Source organism: Equus przewalskii, chromosome 3 (genome assembly GCF_037783145.1).
Source record: "Equus przewalskii isolate Varuska chromosome 3, EquPr2, whole genome shotgun sequence".
NCBI lineage: Eukaryota > Metazoa > Chordata > Mammalia > Perissodactyla > Equidae > Equus > Equus przewalskii.
The window spans coordinates 53,763,759-53,779,082 of record NC_091833.1 but is presented as its reverse complement, the minus strand read 5'-3'; the positions used below and the strand labels follow the sequence as shown (position 1 = coordinate 53,779,082).

At 38.8% G+C, this 15,324-nt stretch overlaps 1 protein-coding gene across 1 annotated transcript in view; it reads right to left on the bottom strand.

The window, feature by feature from the left end:
* LOC103541570 (placenta-specific gene 8 protein-like) overlaps window positions 1-10,765 on the bottom strand; it is a 66,754-nt gene extending 55,989 nt beyond the window's left edge. The window contains exon 1 of the mRNA XM_070612712.1: window positions 10,632-10,765. The gene's annotated coding sequence lies outside the window, so the exon portion shown is untranslated. The remainder of the gene's footprint in view (window positions 1-10,631) is intronic.
* Window positions 10,766-15,324: the final 4,559 nt, after the last annotated feature.

The window sequence follows — 15,324 nt, the reverse complement described above, 5'->3', positions numbered from 1 at the left end:
CTGCCTCTTGTTTTTGTAAATTTAGCTTTATTGGAACACAGCCCTGCTCATTCACTGATGCTTTGTCTGGGCCTGCTTTTGTGCTACAGTGGCAGAGCTGAGTAGTTGCAACAGAGACTGCCTGGCCTGCCGAGCCTAGAATATTTACCATCTGGCATTTATTTAAAAAAATTCCCAAATGTCCTCTGTCTTCCTCCTTTTTTCCTGGAGAAGTCGGCCCTAAATGTGAGCTGTCTCTCTGCTTGTACCCCTGACTCCCTACTTCTCTGTGCTCCCATAGTATTTACACCTCTGTAGCACTTTTTAAAATCTGTTGTAATTACAGGTTTGTCATCTATCTCCTCTGCTACCAATGGTTTCCTTGGATGCCAAGAGCCATATTTTGTTTTTCTTTGTAGCTCCCTGAGCTCCTAGCACAGAGCAAGCACATAGTACATATTTGTTAAAGGAATGGGAGGGGGAGCCACAATGGGAAGAATCTGAGTGTTAGATCCAGAAAGACCCATTTTGAGGTCCAATCTCTTCCTTTTACTCACTGTCTACTTATTCAGCATTGATTGAGCAAGTTACTTAAACTTTGTGGGCCTCAGTTCTTTCAACTATAAAATGGGGACAGTGATACTTAGTGAGGCTTCACGGGGATGATGCATATAAAGTCCATGGTACATTATTCACTCTCTTACTCCTTCCTTTGAATGAGGGAGAGCAGTGGTTTCCAAGGAAGGGGTACATAGAGGAGTTGATGAGGAGACCAGATGGACACCTTAGCACTTGGCATTAAAAACCTCTGAAGCCTGTGAGCTGTTTGGTGAGCCTCTCTCCAGACTGTCTCTCTGCCTGTGTCTGGTCCTCTCTGAGCACAAGAACAAAAGTAGGTACAGACACAACTGTGTTGTGCCCTGGGGATGGTCACTGCACCACAAACCAAACCTCTGTCTGAACAGAGTCACAAATACACACAAAGCCTCAAGTGGAGCTAGTGATCAAGATGCTCATCAAATCTCATGACAGAACCATAGCTGGTTCTGAGAACCCTTCTCCAGATGGTGAGCATCCCACAGCCTGGGCCTTCCACGTCCACGCTGTGCATGAGGAGAGCCCTGCCCTGCTTTGCACCTGGTCTTCAAACTCATTTAGATAGAAACTTTTTCTCCCCAAAACTAGCAAGTTAGCTCTTGAACCAATGGGTCGAAGAATAAATCACGAAGGAAATTGGAAAACATCTTGAGACAAATGAAAATGAAAACACAACATATTAAAACTCATGGTATTCATACAAAGGAAGAAACCTACAACCAAGAATACTCTACCCAAAAAGTTATCATTCAGAATGGAAGGACAGGTAAAGGGTTTTCCAAACAAGCAAAAACTAAAGGCCACTAAACCAGCCTTACAAGAAATGTCAGAGGGACTTACTTAAGTGGAAAAGAAAAGGTTACACATTGGAATAAGAAAATTATCAAAGAAAAAATATCACTGGTAAAAGCAAATATACAGGAAAAGTAGGGGATCAACCACCTATAAAGCAAATATGAAGGTCAAAAGACAAAAGTACTAAAATCATATATATCTATGATAATAGATGGAAGGATACACAAAAATAAAACAGGTACAATATGATATCAAAAACCTAAACCATGGTGGGGGGGGAGAGTAAAAGTGTAGGGCTTTTAATAAGAAGTCAAACTTAAGAGATCATCAACTTAATATAGATTGCTATTTACATAGGTTATTATATTTGAATCTCGTGGTAACCACAAACCAAAACCTATAATAAATGCACCAAAAATAAAGAAAAAGGAACTTAAACATAACACTAAAGGTAGCCATCAAACCACAAGGGAATAGAGCAAGAGAAGAAGAAAGGAACAGAGGAAAACTACAAAAACATCCAGAAAAAAAGTAACAGAATGGCAATAAGTACTTACTTATCAATAGTTACTTTGAATGTAAGTGGACTAAATGCTCCAATCAAAAGGCATAGGGTGGCTGAATGGATTAAAAAACAAGACCCATATATATTCTGCATATAAGAGACACACTTCAGACCTAAAGATACTCACAAACTGAAAGTGAAGGGATAGAAAAAAAGATATTCTATGCAAATGGAAATGAAAAGAAAGCTCAGATAGCAATACTTACATCTGACAAAATAGACTTTAAAACAAAAACTGTAACAAGAAGGGCATTACATAACAATAAATGGAACAATCCAACAAGAGAACATAACACTTGTAAATTATCTACGTACTCAACCTGGAGCACCTGAATATACAAAGCAAGCATTAACAGACATAAAAGGAGAAATTAACAGTAACACAATAATAGTAGGGGAATTTAACACTCCACTTACATCAACAGATAGATCATCCAGACAGAAGATCAATAAGAAAACATTGGCCTTAAATGACTCATTAGAGGGGCTGGCCCCATGGCCGAGTGGTTAGAGTTCTGTGCTCTGCTTTGGCTTCCCAGGTTTGCAGGTTCAGATCCCAGGTGTGGACATACTCCACACATCAGCTATGCTCTGGAGGCATCCCACATACAAAGTGGAGGAAGATTGGCACGGATGTTAGCTCAAGGCTAATCTTCCTCAAGCGAAAAAAAAGAGGAGGATTGGCAACAAATGTTAGCTCAGTGTGAATCTTCCTCAAAAAAAAAGAAAAAGACGTATTAGATCAGGTGGACTTAATAGACATATACAGAATATTCCATCTAAAAATTGCAGAATACACATTCTTTTTGAATGCACATGGAAAATTCTCCAAGATAGGTCACATATTAGTCCACAAAAGAAGTCTCAATAAATTTAAGAAGACTGAAATAATACCAAGCATCTTTTCTTCTTTTTTTTTTTTTAAAGATTTTAGTTTTACTTTTTCTCCCCAAAGCCCCCTGGTACATAGTTGTGTATTCTTAGTTGTGAATCCTTCTAGTTGTGGCATGTGGGATGCTGCCTCAGCATGGCCTGATGAGCAGTGCCATGTCTGCGCCCAGGATGCAAACTGGCAAAACTCTGGGCCACCGGAGTGGAGTGTGTGAACTCAACCACTTGGCCATGAGGCCAGCCCTCCAAGCATCTTTTCTGATCACAACACTGTAAAAGTGGAAATCAACTATAAGAAGAAAACTGGAAAAGCCACAAATATGTGGAGATTAAACAAAATGCTACTAAACAAGTATTGGGTCAACAGAGAAATCAAAGGAGAAATAAAAAAATACCTGGAGACCATGAAAATGAAAATACGATATACCAAAATTTATGGGATACAGCAAAAGTGGTACTAAGAGGGAAGTTTATAGCAATACAAGCCTACTTTGAGAAACAAGGAAAAATCTTAAATAAACAATCTAACAATACACCTAAAGGAACTAGAAAAAGAAAAACAAAGTCCAAAATCAGTAGAAGGGAGGAACTAATAAAAATTAGAGCAGAAATAAAGGAAATAGAGATTAAAAAGACAATAGAAAAGATCAATGAAATTAAGAGTTGGTTTTTTGAAAAGATAAACAAAATTGACAAACTTTCAACTAGGCGCACCAAGAAAAAAAGATATTAGGCTCAAGTAAATAAAATCAGAAATTAAAGAGGAAAAATTACAACAGATGCCACAGAAATACAAAAGACTATAAGAGAATACTATGAAAAGCTATACACCAACATTTTGGATAATCTAGAGGAAATGGATAAATTCTTAGAATCATACAACTTTCCAACTGAATCAAGGAGAAACAGAGAATCTGAATAGTCCAATCACTAGTAAGGAGATAGAAACAATAATCAAAAACTTCCCCAAATGAGAAAGTCCAGAAACACATGGCTTCCCTGGTGAATTCTACCAAACATTCATAGAACACTTAATAGATATCCTTCCAAAACTCTTCCAAAAAATTGGAGAGGAAGAGATACTTCCTAACTCATTCTGTGAGGCCAGCATTACCCTGATATCAAAACCAGACGAGGACAAGACAAAAAAAGAATGCTACAGGCTGACATCACTGATGAATGTAGATGCAAAAATCCTCAACAACATATTAGTAAATCAAATACAACAATACATTAAAAGGATCATGCACCATGATCAAGTGAAATTTATTCCAGGGATGCAAGGATGGTTCAACATCTGCAAATCAATCAATGTGATACACCACATTAACAAAATGAGGAATAAAAATCACGTGATCATCTCAACAGACGCAGAGAAAGCATTCAACAAGATACAGCATCCATTTATGATAAAAAGTCTGAATAAAATGGGTATAGAAGGAAAGTATCTCGACATAATAAAAGCCATATATGACAAACCCACAGCCAACATCATACTCAATGGTGAAAAACTGAAAGCAATTCTTCTAAGAACAGGAACAAGACAAGGATGCCCACTCTTCCCACTCTTGTTCAACATAGTATTGGAAGTCCTAGCCAGAGCAATAGGCAAGAAAAAGAAAAAAAAAAAGAGATCCAAATTGGAAAGGAAGAAGTAAAACTGTCACTGTTTGTGGATGACATGATTTTCTACCTGGTAAACCTTAAAGAATCCACCAAAAAACTATTAGAAATGATAAATGAGGGGCCAGCCAGGTGGCACAGCAGTTAAGTTCACATGTTCTGCTTCCGTGGCCCGGGGTTTGCTGGTTCAGATCCCAGGTGCGGACCTACGCACTGCTTGTCAGGCCATGCTGTGGCAAGTGTCCCACAGGTAAAATAGAGGAAGATGGGCATGGATGTTAGCTCAGGGCCAGTCTTACTCATCAAAGAGAGGAGGATTGGTGGCAGATGTTAGCTGATCTTCCTCAAAGAAAAAAAAAAAAAAAAAGAAATGATAAATGAATACAGTAAAGTTGCAGGGCACAAAATCAACATACAAAAATCAGTTGTGTTTCTATACACTAACAATGAAACAGCAGAAAGAGAAATCAAGAATACAACAACAAAAATGCAATGAAAACAATAAAATACCTAGGAATAAATGTAACCAAAGAAGTGAAAGACCTGTACACTGAAAACTATAAAACATTATTGAAAGAAATTGAAGAAGACACAAAAATGGAAAGATATTCCATGTTCATGGATTGGAAGAATTAACATAGTCAAAATGTCCATACTTCCTAAAGCAATCTACAGATTCAATGCAATCCCTATCAAAGTCCCACTGACATTTTTCACGGAAACAGAACAAAGAATCCTAAAATTTATATGAAACAACAAAAGTCCCTGAACAGCCAAAGCAATTCTGAGAAAAAAGAACAAAGCTGGAGGTATCACATTCCCTGACTTCAAAACATACTACAAAGCTATAGTAACCAAAATAGCAGGGAACTGGCACAAAGGCAGACACACAGATCAAGGGAACAGAATCGAGAGCACAGAAATAAACCCACACATCCACGGATGGCTAATTTTTGACAAAGGAACCAAGAACATACAATGAAGAAAGGGAAGTCTCTTCAATAAATGGGTTGGGAAAACTGGACAGCCACATGCAAAAGAATGAAAGTAGACCATTATCTTACACCATGCACAAAAATCAACTCAAAATGCATTAAAGACTTGAGTGTAAGACCTGAAACCATAAAACTCCTAGAAGAACATGTAGGCAGTATGCTCTTTGACATTGGTCTTACCATATCTTTTTGACTATCATGTCTCCTCAGGCAAGGGAAACAAAAGAAAAACAAACAAATGGGACTACATCAGACTAAAGAGCTTCTCCACAGCAAAAGAAACCATCAACAAAATGAAAAGACAATGTAACAACTGAGAGTACATATTTGTAAATCATATGTCCAATGAGGGGTTGATATGTAAAATATATAAAGAACTCATACAACTCAACAATAAAAAACCAAATAACCCAATTAAAAACTGGGCAGGGGGGCCTGCCCAAAGGCACAGCAGTTAAGTTTGCATGTTTCACTTTGGCAGCCTGGGGTTCACTGGTTTGCATCCCGGGTGTGGATTTACACACCGCTTGTCAAGCCATGCTGTGGCAGGCGTCCCACATATAAAGTAGAGGAAGATGGGCACAGATGCCAGCTCAGGGCCAGTCTTCCTCAGCAAAAAGAGGATTGGCAGCAGATGTTAGCTCAGAGCTAATCTTACTCAAAAACAAACAAACAAACAAACAAAACAAAGCAAAACAAAACCAAAAAAACGGGCAGAGGATCGGAACAGACATTTTTCCAAGGAAGATATACAGATGGTCAACAGGCACAGGGAAAAATGTTCAAAGTATATCACTAATTATTAGGGAAATGCAAATCACAAGTACAGTGAGATATCACCTCACACTCATCAGAACAGCTATTATTAAAAAGACAAGAAATAACAAGTGTCGGAGAGGATGTGGAGAAAAGGGAAGCCTTGTACGTTGCTGATGGAAATGTAAACTGGGGCAGCCAATATGGAAAAGAGTACACAGATTCCTCAAAAAATTAAGAATAGAACTACCACACAATCCAGCTATACTACTTCTGGGTATTTATCCAAAGAACATGAAAACATTAATTGAAAAAGATATATGCACCCCTGTATTCATTGCAGCATTATTTACAATAGTCAAGACTTGAAAACAACTTGATAGATGAATAAAGAAGATGTGGTATATATACAATGGAATACTACTCAGCTATAAAAAAAGATGAAATCTTGCCATTTGCGACAACATGGATGGACCTTGAGGGTGTTACGCTAAGCAAAATAAGTCAGATGGAGAAAGCCAAATACTGTATGATCTCACTCATATGTGGAAGATAAAGTAACAACAACAAACAAACACATAGACACAGAGAACAGATTGTTGGTTACCAGAGGGTATGAGGGGTGGGGGAGGGCAAAAGGGGTAAAAGGGCACATGTTTATGGTGACAGATGGCAATTTGACTTTAGGTGGTGAACACGATGTAGTCTTCACAGAAATCGAAATATAATGATGATGTACCTCTGAAATTTATATAATGTTATAAACCAATGTTAACAAAAATAAAATAAAAAATAACAAACAAACAAAAACTTATGGGATGTACTAAGACAAAACTAAGACGGAAGTTCTGTTTTGGAAAACACCTACATGAAAGAAAGAACAAAAATCTCAAATCAACAACCTAACTTCACACCTCAAAGAACTAGAAAAAGAAGAACAAACTAAACGCAAAGTTAGCAGGAGAGAATAATAAAGATCAGAGCAAAAATAAATGAAACAGAGAGTAGAAAAACAATGGAAAGAAATCAACAAAACTAAGAGTTGGCTTTTTGAAAAGACCAATAAAATTGACAAATCCTTAGACTAACTAAGAAAAAAAGAGAGAAGACAATAAAAAAATCAGAAATGGAAGAGGAGACATCACAACTGATGTCGCAGAAATAAAAAGGATCATAAGAGACTACTATTGACAATTATATGTTAACAAATTGGATAACCTAAAAGAAATGGATACATTTCTAAAAACATACAACCTACCAAGACTGAATCATGAAGAAATGAAAAGATCTGAACAGACCTATAATTAGTAAACAGATTGAATCAGTAATGAAAAAACTCCCAACAAAGAAAAGCCCAGGACTAAATGGCTTCCCTGGAGAATTCTAGCAAACATTTAAAGAAGAGTTAACACCAGTCTTTCTCAATGCTTCCCAAAAATTAAGGAGAAGAGAACGCTTTGAAATTCATTTATGAGTCCAGCATTACCCTGATACCAAAATGAGACAAGTATACTAAAATAAAACTACAGACCAATATTCCTGATGAATATTGATGTAAAAATCCTCATCAAAATACTAGCAAACTGAATATAACAACACATTAAAAGGATTATACACCATGACCAAGTGAGATTTATCCCTGGAATGGAAGAAAATTTCAACATACAAAAATCAATCAAAGTAATATACCATATTAACAGAATGAGGGAAAAAACCCACGTGATCACCTCAATTGATGCAGAAAAAACATTTGAAAAAATTCAATGCCCTTTCATTCTACACAACAAATCAGGATTGGAAGGAAATTATCTCTACATAATAAAGGCCACATGTGAAAACCTCACAGGCAACATCATACTCAATGGTAAATAACTGAAAGCTTTCCCTCTGGGATCTGGAACAAGGCAAGGATGCCCACGTGCACCAGTACCAGGTGTCCTAGCCAGAGCAATTAGACAAGAAAAAGTAAATAAATAAAAGGCATTCAAATTGGAAAGGAAGAAGTAAAATTATCTCGGTTCACAGGTTATATGATCTTACATGTTGAAAACCCTAAACACTCCACCAAAAAACTGTTAGAAATAATAAACAAATACAGCAAATTTGCAGGATACAAAATTAACACTCAAAAAATCAGTTGCATTTTTATACACTAACAATGAACAATCTGAAAAGGAAATTAAGAAAACAATCTAATTTAAATAGCATCAAAAATAATAAAATACTTAGGAATAAACTTAACCAAGGAGACAAAAGACTCATACACTGAAAACTACAAAACATCGCTGAAAGAAATTTTAGAAGACACAAGTAAATGGAAAGACATCCCACATTTGTGGATTCGAAGAGTTAGTATTGTTAAAATATTAATACTACTCAAAGTGATCCACAGATTCAATGCAATCCCTATCAAAACTCCAACAGCATTTTTTGCAGAAATAGAAAAATCCATCCTAAAATTCATATGAAATCTCAAAGCACCTAAACAGCCAAAAATATCTTGAAAAGAAAGAAAAACAAAGCTGTAGGCCTTAACTTTCTAATTTCAAAACATCTTGCAAAGCTACAGTAATCTAAAAAATATGGTACTGGCATAAAGACAGAAAACAATGGAAGAGAATAGGGAACCCAGAAATGAACCCTCAGATATATGGTCAAATGATCTTCAACATGGATGTCAAGACATGACAATGAGGAAAGGACAGTATCTTCAGCAAATAGTGCTGGGAAAGAGGGATATCCACGCGCAAAAGAATGAGATTGGACCCTTACCTTACACCATATACAAAAACTAACTCAAATGGATAAAAGACTTAAATGTAAGACAAGAAATTATAAAACTCCCAGAAGAAAACATGTCATATATTTTGACGTATTTGGGAATGATTTCTTGATCTGATCCCAAAAGTACAGGCAACAAAAGTAAAAGACAAATGTGAATACATAAAAATTTAAAACTTCTGTGCAGCAAAAAAAAAAAAGAAAGAAAGAAAGAAAGAAAGAAAGAAAATAAAAAGTCAATATACAGAATTGGAAGCAAATATTTGCAAATCATATATCTGATTAAGAGTTAATATCCAGAATGTATCAAGAACTCTTACAACTCTTGCAACTGAACCACCAAAAAAGGAAACAATCTGATTAAAAAACGGGCAAAGGACTTCAAGAGATATTTCTTCAAAGAAGATATACAACTGGGCAACAAGCATATGAAAAGATGCTCAACATTCCTAATCTAGGGAAGTACAAACATAAACCACATGAGAAATTGTTTCGCACACACTAGAATGGCCACTATCAAAAAAACAGAAAACAACAAGTGTTGGAGAGGATGTGGAGAAATTGGAGCCCTTGCACAGTGTTGGTGGGAACGCAAAATGGTGCAGTCACTGAGAAAAATAGTATGGAGCTTCCTCAAAAGACTGAAAATAGAATTACCACACGATCCAGCAATTCTACTTCTGGGCATACATGCAAAAAAACTGAAAACAGGATCTCTGAGATATTTGCATAGCCATGTTCATTGGAGTAGTACTCACAATAGTCAAGGAGTGGAAGCAACCTAGATGTCCATCGACGGATGAATATATAAAGAAAATGTGGCGTACACGCAAAATTAAATATTACTCAATCTTAAAAAAGAAGGAAATCCCGTCAAATTCCACAATGTGAATGAACATTGAACACATTATGCTACGACATCAGCCAGTCACAGAAAGACAAATGCTGCATGATCCCGCTTATGAGAGGTATCTAGGAGGCCGGCCCGGTGACGCAGTGGTTAAGTTCGCACGTTCTGCTTTGCTGGTTCAGATCCCAGGTGGGGACATGGCACTGCTTGTCAAGCCATGCTGTGGTAGGTGTCCCACATAGAAAGTAGAGGAAGATGGGCATGGATATGAGCTCAGGGCCAGTCTTCCTCAGCTAAAAGAGGAGGATTGGCAGCAGATGTTAGCTCAGGGCTAATCTTCCTCAAAAAAAAAAAAAAAAAAAAAAAGAGAGATATCTAACGCAGTCAAATCCATAGTGACAGGAAGTAGAATGGAGAGAGCCAGGGCTCGGGGAGAAGGGAACAGGGAATTATTTTTCAATGGCCATGGGGTTTCAGTTCTGGAAGATGAAAAAGTTCTGGAGATGGATGGTGATGATGGCTGCACAACAATGTGAATGTACTGAACGCCACTGAACTGTACCCTTAACAATGATTAAAACGGCACATTTTATGTGATGTATATTTTACCACACACACACACACACACACAAATTTAAAAAAAGATATCCCTAAAGGAAAAAAAGAGAGCCCTGAATGTCACCCCCAGAGATGTTGATTCTATAAATCTGGGGCCCAGGAATCTGCAGTTTGAACATACAACAGAGGTGATTTTGATAGGGGTAAACAAGCAAATAGAGACACAGGGAGACAAACTCACAGACAGTCGGGGACCCTCCCAGGAAGCCAGCTGCCCAGGAGCTCTGGATGAGAGAGACGCTTCCTGCTGCTCTGCTGAGCTGCTGGGTTTCACTTCGTTGATAAACTGCGGTTGAATGCCTCCTGTGTGTAAGGTGCCATGCTAGACTCTGCGTGAGAAAGATAAAATGTGGCTTTAACCTCAGGGGAAGCGGTCAAACACAAAGGAAAATAGAACCGAATAGCTCAAAAGAACCCTTGGTAACTTCTGGCACTTCCACTCTTCATTTCCTCTTTTGGGCAGAGAGGCGAGGATGCCCAGCTCCCAGGGTTGTTCTGGAGACAAAGTGATAAGTGGTGTGAAAGCGTTTTTTGTTTTTGTAATCAATTATTCAGCGTTTACTTTTAGGGTGAGTGCTTGAATCTTGGCTCCATAAGGTGCCAGGGCAGAGGTTCTCAATTGTGAGTTCACATTAGTATTACCTGGGGAAGTTTTTTAAAAACATCCATGATGACCTTTCCCTTGCGAGACCCTCATTCAGTTGGTCTGGGGAGGGCCCTGAGCGTGGGCATTTTTTCCAAAGCTCTCAGGGTTTTCAACCGGCAGCTGGTGTTGAGAACCAGTGTGCTACGAAACACACAGGAAGGAAGGGTGAATTCAAACTTGTAGGATGGGAAAGGCTCATAGAGAAGGTCACGTTTGTGCTAGGCCTTCGAAGGGTATGTAATATTAGGGGAATAATATTTTTGGACCAGGTAATACGTACACAAGGTATAAAATTCAGAAGTCTGAAAGGATGTATCATGAAAGCCGTATCTTCCTTTCTCTCCCAGCTCTCTCCCCTGTTCTCCTCTCTGGAGCAAACAGTCTTAGCTATTCTTGTCTGCACTACCAGAGACCCTCTTTACAATGGCTATTAAGGCACTTGTCAGCCTGGGAAGGAGACAGGAGAAGAAAGGAACAGGCTTCATTTCCTGTGCTAGGACCTTTTGCCAGGCACAGAATGTCCTCCACACAGCTACAGCGAGCGTGACTGAGGAAGTTCATCGAACAAAAAAAAAGCAACTTGATTTCCAGGATGGGGCTTTTTTTTGGAAAGGAGGGTTGTTCTTTCTTTCTTTCTTCCTGTCACAGTTGAGTAGCTTGATTTTTTTAATTACGTTTTTTATTTTGAGATAATTGTAGATTCACATGTAGCTGTAAGAAATAATACAGAGATCCCCTGTACCTTTTGCCTGGGTGGTTTCATTTTCATTGTAGTGCTAATCAAGATGCTTATAAGATTGCTTTTCAAAACCGTACCAGGGAATTAAGAGCGAGCCTGCAGGGGAGGGGTGGGGCGTGGAGAGGAACAAAGTACTTTCCATCTTCCCTCATGGTTTCTGGGAAATCGAAACTGACACGCTCATGGGCTTACTTCCCGTGGTGACAGATGCTACCCTTCCTTTGTAACAGGCTCTTGAGCCCATGCTGGGGAGTCGTGGCCGCACCAGCGAGGGACACCACCTGGGCCAGAGGCTTTCTCTAGTGAGGCTGAACCAGCACTTTCCACCTGTGTTCAGGCTCCAGGTCAGAACAGGCAGGAGTGGTGGGTCTACTGCTTCCAAATCCCATCTTTCTGGTTTCCAGACTCATAGGAAGAGACAACACAGGCAGCAAGCCATTCCTGACTGTCTCAGGTGCCCAAGTTATCTCTGGTTTGTTACTGGCTTGCAAAAGAGTGCATCCCTCTGTTAAAGGAGCTTCACAAACAGATTACGCAATAACAGGGCAGCTGTGGTTCCTGGCCTGCCTCATCCCTTTTGAACTGCATTGACAGGAAGGAACCTCGGGTCAGAAAGATTAAAAGGGGTTTGATCTTCCCCCAATTCACCTTCCACTATTTACCTTAGTCCCACGTGGCAGGTGTTCTACTCATTGAAAATGCAAATTTTCAGGCTTGAGACTCTGTCAGTGTGAGACTTCTAGAGTTATGCGTCCCCTCCCTATGATGATTTTAGCCAAGCGTTTGGTTCTTATACTAATGTCGTTTGTGTTAATACTTCTGGGTACAATCATACTTGGTATTTTATATAGTGCTTTTTGGTGAGGGAGCAGGTACAGACACATCCTGGCTTCATCACAAATGTTCCTTAAGGTATTTAAGGTATACAACAGGTGGAAAGCGTGGAACCCAACCACTAATAAACACCATCTGTGGACTGTGTAATTATGTGAAATAGAAAACTACATCTAGGGGCCGGCCAGATGGCGAATCGGTTAAGTGCGCACGTTTTGCGTCTCGGGGGGCCCAGGGTTCACTGGTTCTGATCTCGGGTGTGGACATGGCATTGCTTGGCAAAAGCCATGCTGTGGTAGGCATCCCACGTATAAAGTAGAGGAAGATGGGCACGGATGTTAGCTCAGGGCCAGTCTTCCTCAGCAAAAAGAGGAGGATTGGCAAATGTTAGCTCAGGGCTAGTCTTCCTCAAAAAAACCCCCAAAAAACTATGTCTATGTGTGAAATTCAGGCATATTCTTTTCTATATTGATAGTAACTACTATTTATTGGGTGCTTAAGATAATCTGGCAGAATGTTATGTTTTACATGCACCATCTCATTTAATCCCTATGATAAATCTGGGATACTCACTATTATGATCTCCATTTTATTGTTGGAGCAACCAGTGTTTGCAAAGGTAAAACACTTGCTCAAGGTCCACATGGCTGGCAGGTGAGGCAGAGTTTGAACCCATAGCTGTCTGGCAATAGAGCAGAGACTCAACTTATTTGTGCTGTGTACAGCTGGAGAAGACTTTGGATCCCTTCTTAGAATGATGTTTTTAAATGAAAAAAATGAAATAAACATCAAATTATATAGAAAAGCAATTGTGTTGAAATATAGGTATCAACTGTGGTAGGCAGCCTTGAAAGTGACCTTCAATGATCCTGCCTTGGTGTTTTCACCCTTGTGTAATTCCCTCCCCTTGGGTTTGGGCTGGACCTAGTGACTCACTGCTAATGAATAGACTATGGCAGAAATGACTGGATACCACTTCTGAGATTAGGTTATAAAAAGACTGTGGCTTCTTGAATGCTTTCTCTCACTCTTTCTTGGGTTGCTCGAACTGTAGAAAGCCAGTTGCCCTGTCCTTATGCAGCTCTGTGGAGATGCCTATGTGGCAAGGAGCTGAGGCCTGTCCATAACCTTGTGAGTGAGCTTGGAAGCAGATCTTTGCCCTTCCAGCCTCAAGAGCTGACACCTTGATTATAGCTTTGTGAGAGAACCTGATCCAGAACCACCTGGCTAAGCCTAACCCTAATACCTGACCACAGATGCTGTGAAATAAGTGTTTGTTGCTTTCAATGACTAGTTTTGGGGTAACTTGTTACCCCAAAATGCTCTTGCCCATGTTTTCCCCTCGCTCTCTGTGCCTCCTGACTGACCCCAGTGCTTCCCATTTGACCCCCTCCCCAGCCATGGTGTGACGTGCTTCCTTCTCTTGGGAATCTAAGAGTATAACTGTTGTGGACTGAATGTGTGTCCCCTAAAATTCATATGTTGAAGCCCTAACCCCCAGTGAGTCTGTATTTGGAGATGGGCCTCTAAGGAAGTAAGTAAGACTAGATGAGGTCATAAGAGTAGGGCCCTGATCTGATAGGACGAGTATCCTTAAAAGAAGAGACACCAGAGAACTGTCTTTCTTTTTCTCTCTCCCTGTGCACACACACCATGGAAAGGCCATGTAAGCACAGAGTGGGAAAGAAAATGACTGTTTATAGCCCACGGGGAGAGCTCTCACCAGATGCTAGCCTTGCTGGTACCTTGACCACAGACTTCCAGCCTCCAGAACAGTGACAAATAAATTTCTGTTGCTTAAGCCTCCTGGTCTGTGGTGTTGTGCTGTAGCAGCCTGAGCAGATGAATATATAACCAACTATCTTGTCAATGGCAACTGTCTCCTGATCTATGGGCCTTGCCATAACTGAATAATAATAAAACCCACGTTTTAAAACAACAGGCAATATCCACGTCCTAATAGACATTCAATCCATTTTGATTTTTGTTTGGACAACTGCAAGGGTTAAGAATGCTGCTTCACAAAAACATATTGTTGCAAATGAAGTGACAGCTTCCACATTTCATTTTACGAAGCAAACAAAGGCAACTTCTCAAAAGGAAGACCAGAATTATCCAAAACTTTTAAAGTACAACAACAAAAATAAGCATTTGGTTTAAGAGGATAATACCTGTAGCATTAATATTTTTGTGTTAATGCAGAACCTATACATACCTAGTGTTCTAAGTAGTTGTAATATTTAAAAGAATTTGTCCTGGTAGAACAGATCAGCCTTGTGATTCCACTTAAAATATCAAAGGGAGTAATTGACTCACACTTTTGATTTTAGGTTGGATTCTTACTAAATTTCTTAAGAGCTTAAAATCACACATTTATAAATTTGAGTTATTATATTTGTATGCATTATTTAGATTCCCAGGAAAGTTTTGATATTAAATAAAATAATTATGTATTTATGAAGAAAATAAAATATATTAAATTTATAAATGTACTTTAAAAGATTTCAGGGAGTTTAATAACATTTGTAAGTGGCACAAAATAATATTTAAGGCCCTTCAAAGTGGTTCTTAAAATTTGCTATATTTATAAAAGAATTTAGAATAAGAATTCTAAGTCGAACTTAAAATCTTAAGGCAAACTAGGCTTTTAAATTG